Source organism: Pteropus alecto, unplaced genomic scaffold (genome assembly GCF_000325575.1).
Source record: "Pteropus alecto unplaced genomic scaffold, ASM32557v1 scaffold121, whole genome shotgun sequence".
Lineage (NCBI taxonomy): Eukaryota > Metazoa > Chordata > Mammalia > Chiroptera > Pteropodidae > Pteropus > Pteropus alecto.
In genome coordinates, this window is record NW_006434369.1 from 7,048,470 (window position 1) to 7,052,690 (window position 4,221).

The 4,221-nt window shown below is 36.7% G+C and overlaps 1 pseudogene; it reads right to left on the reverse strand.

Moving 5' to 3' along the window:
• Positions 1–465: 465 nt before the first annotated feature.
• Positions 466–578, reverse strand: LOC112477690 (annotated as a pseudogene).
• Positions 579–4,221: the final 3,643 nt, after the last annotated feature.

Sequence of the window (4,221 nt, forward strand, 5' to 3'; positions counted from 1 at the left end):
ATTAATGTAGGCCAGAATAATCAACAGCAGCAAAATCTCCAAAGCTTGTCCACATCTGCCAGCATCATAAAACAGAAACTCTTGAAGGCAGTGAACTATAGAACCATAAAATATTAGGGCCTGAGGAAGTAGAGAGAAGGTCTAAAGCTATGCTTAGCTACTAGCCACGTGTGCTTATTTCAATTTAAATTACTTGAAATGAAATAAAACTAAAAATTTAGTTCTTCAGTCAACTAGCCACATTTCAAGTGTTCGATAGCCACAGCACAGATAGAGAACATTCCATCATCACAGAAAGGTCTGTAGCATGGCACTGATCTAACCTAAAGGGGGTCAGCAAACTATGTCCTTTGGACCAAATCTAGCCCACCGCCTGTTTTATTTATTTATTTATTTATTTATTTATTTATTTATTTATTTATTTATTTACTTACTTATTTATTTAATTAATTATTACTATTTTTATACCTACAGCACCTGGTCTTCCTAGGTGGTCTTCCATCCAGGTACTAACCAGGCTCAACCCTGCTTAGCTTCCGAGATCAGATGGGTGTGTTCAGGATGGCATGGCTGTAGACCCCACTGCCTGTTTTATAGAGCTCATGAGCTAAGAATGATTTTTACATTTTAAAATAGTTGAAAAAATTATGGAAATTAATTTTTTTTCTCGTTGTATAAGTACCTACAAAGATCCTTGATTTCACTTGTTGGCCCATGAAGCCTACAGTATTTACTATCTGGATCTTTCTAGAAAATGTTTGCCAACCTCTGATCTGAAGTATCTTCTAACTACAGTTGAGGAAACTGAGGCCTGGAGACAGAAAGTGACCTTTGGTAGATCACACAGATCAAAAGGCTTTTACTTAACTTGTTCCTTTAATGTGTCCTGGCCTCTTCTGAGGGCTTCTGTTGCCATTCACCCAGCAGGTAAAATAATAGGTTCCTTTAACTGCATTGTAAACTAGAAAGAGAGTGATCAACTCCTTGAGGAGACCTTGATCATCATTCACTTATGAGCATGTCACAGGAAGGATCAGGAAAATCATCTGCTAGAGCCTCATATCCACAAAGGGCATCAAAATATAGACGTTGGAATTCTCTTCAAATGAGGGTACAGACAGAAGTACCCAGATGTAGTAAAAGATGATTATATGTCATTATATGACTTAAAACTAGTGTTCCTCTGCCAGACCATACTATGGTGATCCATGAATTAATATTTTTAAAATCTTTAATTATCTTATGATTAATACCAATTGTATTGCATTGTATTGGTATTGTAAATTAAGGCATAATTTGTCAAATATAAACATTTATAATATACAGTAGTCTCCCATTATTCACAATTTTGCTTTTCATGGTTTCAGCTACCTGCGTCAACCGTGATCTGAAAATAGTAAATGAAAAATTCCAGAAGTAAATTAATTAAATTCTAAATTGCGCGCTATTCTGAGTAGCAGGATTAAATCTCACGTTATTCTGTCCAAGATGTGAATCTGTCCAGTGTATCCAGGCTGTAGACACTACTCACCAATTAGTCTCTTAAGTAGGGATCTTGATGGGTTATCAGATCAACTATGGCAGTATCTCAGTGCTTGTGTTCAAGTAATCCTTATTTTATTTCATAATGGCTCCAGTATGTAAGAGTAGTGATGCTATCAATTCAGATATGCCAAAGAGAAGTTGTAAAGTGCCTCCTTTAAGTGAAAAGGTGAAAGTTCTCAATAAGGAAAGAAAAAAATACTGAAGTTGCTAAGATCTTCAGTAAAAATGAATCATGTATTCATGAAATTGTAAAGAAGGAAAAAGATACTCTTGCTAGTTTTGCTGTCACACCGTAAACTGCAAAATTTATGGACACAGTGTATGATAAGTAATTAGTTAAGATGGAAAAGGCATTAAAGTTGTGGGTAGAAGACATGAATAGAAAACGTGTTCCAATCAATGGCAACATATTGCTCCAGGAAGCACTGAGCCTGTATGATGGCTTCAGTAATAGATCCCATGAAATGAATGACACCAAGCCACTTGCTGAAAGTAAAAGATGGTTACACAGATTCGGGAACAGTTTTGGAATTTTATTATCTCACATCATGACAAGAAGAAGAAGGGTGAGTATACTATAGTAAGATATTTTGAGGGTGAGAGAGAGACCACATTCATATAACTTTTATTAGTGTATTGTTATAATTGTTCTACTTTATTATTAGATACTGTTGTTAACCTCTTACTGTGCCTAATTTATAAATTAGACTTTATTATAGGTATGTATGGATAGGAAAAACATAGCATAGATAGAGTTTGGTACTATCCATGGTTTCAAGTATCCACTGGTGTTCTTGAAATGTATTCTCCATGGTTAAGTGGGGATAACTGTACTGCATTTTTAACACCCTGTTGGCCATTGATTCATTTTTATTTTTGTTTTTAAAAGTATACTTAGGAAGAAAGAAAGGAAGGAAGGAAAGAAGGAAGGAAGGAAGGAAGGAAGGAAGGAAGGAAGGAAGGAGATGGAATGACCTTGAAGATGAACTGCCTTAAATGATTATGTGTTTAAACATTTAATCTAGATCCCCTGAAGAATAACTAGTCGGGTTGGAGGAAAGAGTTACAGTACAATTTACAGTCAATCCTCATTATTCACAAATCCATATTTGCGAATTCATGTACCAGCTAAAATTTATTTGAAAGTGCTAATCAATAATTACAGTGCTTTTGCAGTCATTTGTGGACATGCACAGTGTGGTGAAAAATTTGAGTCACCCAGCACTCACATTTCCAGTTGAGGCTGAACAAGGTCATGCCCTGCCTTCTGGTTCTAGCTCTCCTGCTGTGAACAAGTATCCTTTCCATGGTCTTTCCATAGTGCCACATTTCTTACATTTTTGTGCTTTTTGTTGTGATTTCACTCTTTAAAATGTCTCCCAAGTATAGCACTGAAGTGCTGCTAGTGTCCCTAAGTACAAGAAGGATGTGCTGTGTCTTAAATACAAGTGTTAGAGAATCTTTGTTCAGGCATGAGTTATAGTGCTGTTGGCTGTGAGTTCAAGGTTAATGAATCAACAATATATATTAAATGAAGTGTCTTTAAAAAGAAACACACATAAAACAGAGTTATATATTGATTGGTTGATGGAAATATTGTGACCAGAGGCTCACAGGAACCTAACCTAGATTTTCCCTAGGAGAAATGATTCAGTGCTCACAAAGACTTTATAGAGCATAACTACTGTGAATAATTAGAATCAACTCTATTCGTAACATGCAAGATCTTGTGAACCCCTCACTGTGCCTCTTCCCGGGCAGCTCACCTGGGCAGGCCTTAAGGTTCATACTCTATCAGAACAGGAGGTAGTTTAATACTTGGCTCAGTAATACATATGCAGACTGCCCTCTTCACAGAGATGGTTAGAACCCATTTCTTAAATGACAGGGATTCTTGACCATCATCATCGGGAATACTTATCCTAAGGCAGAATGCTTATAGCCAATTTCCTGTATCAAAGAATTTGCTTATTCTCCCATTCAGGAAGTAAAATGAGACCAATAGGACTGACTTAATTCACAGGCAGGTCTGATGGTAGATCAAGTTGATCATTAAGATACCTGAGGTTATACTGCAACCACATAGGCTTGGGTTTTTGCTGGTCTTTATTCTCCACAGGGAGATTACAGTGTATACCAGGTAGGAGTAGATTCATTCAGGGGCAGATTAATAGATGTGAAGGTTCAGTAAGAATTGCTTGGCTCTTGGAGAAGCCAAGAGTATAGGAAAACTATCCGAAGGGAAGGAGATAATAAAGAAGTCTGTGTATTGATTGTTCAGAATTTCTTGTTCAGAATTCAACAGATAGATGTCTGGTGGGACCAACACTGTGTTAGAAGCCTGCTCATAGTTCAGATCAAGCAGCTGAGCATAGGCTAAGACTCTGATGATGTGTGCTAAGCAAGATTCTTTTGTTATTATTTCTTTTCTTCTTTAAAGGGGGCAAGTTTCCTTAAGGTTATGAGAGCTCCTAGAACATATAGGAGAAATGAAGTTTGAGCATCTCTCCCTATTTGGAAGTTTTTCTGGAGTCTGCTTTGTCAAAATTTTAACTTGTCAGTGTTAGAGCTACTTTCTAATTGTGCACCGATTTCCATGGCATCTTCTGGATTAGCATCAGGTTTTTCTCAAACATGGAAATGTTCTTATCGGGAGATGACACATTCAGAAATCTT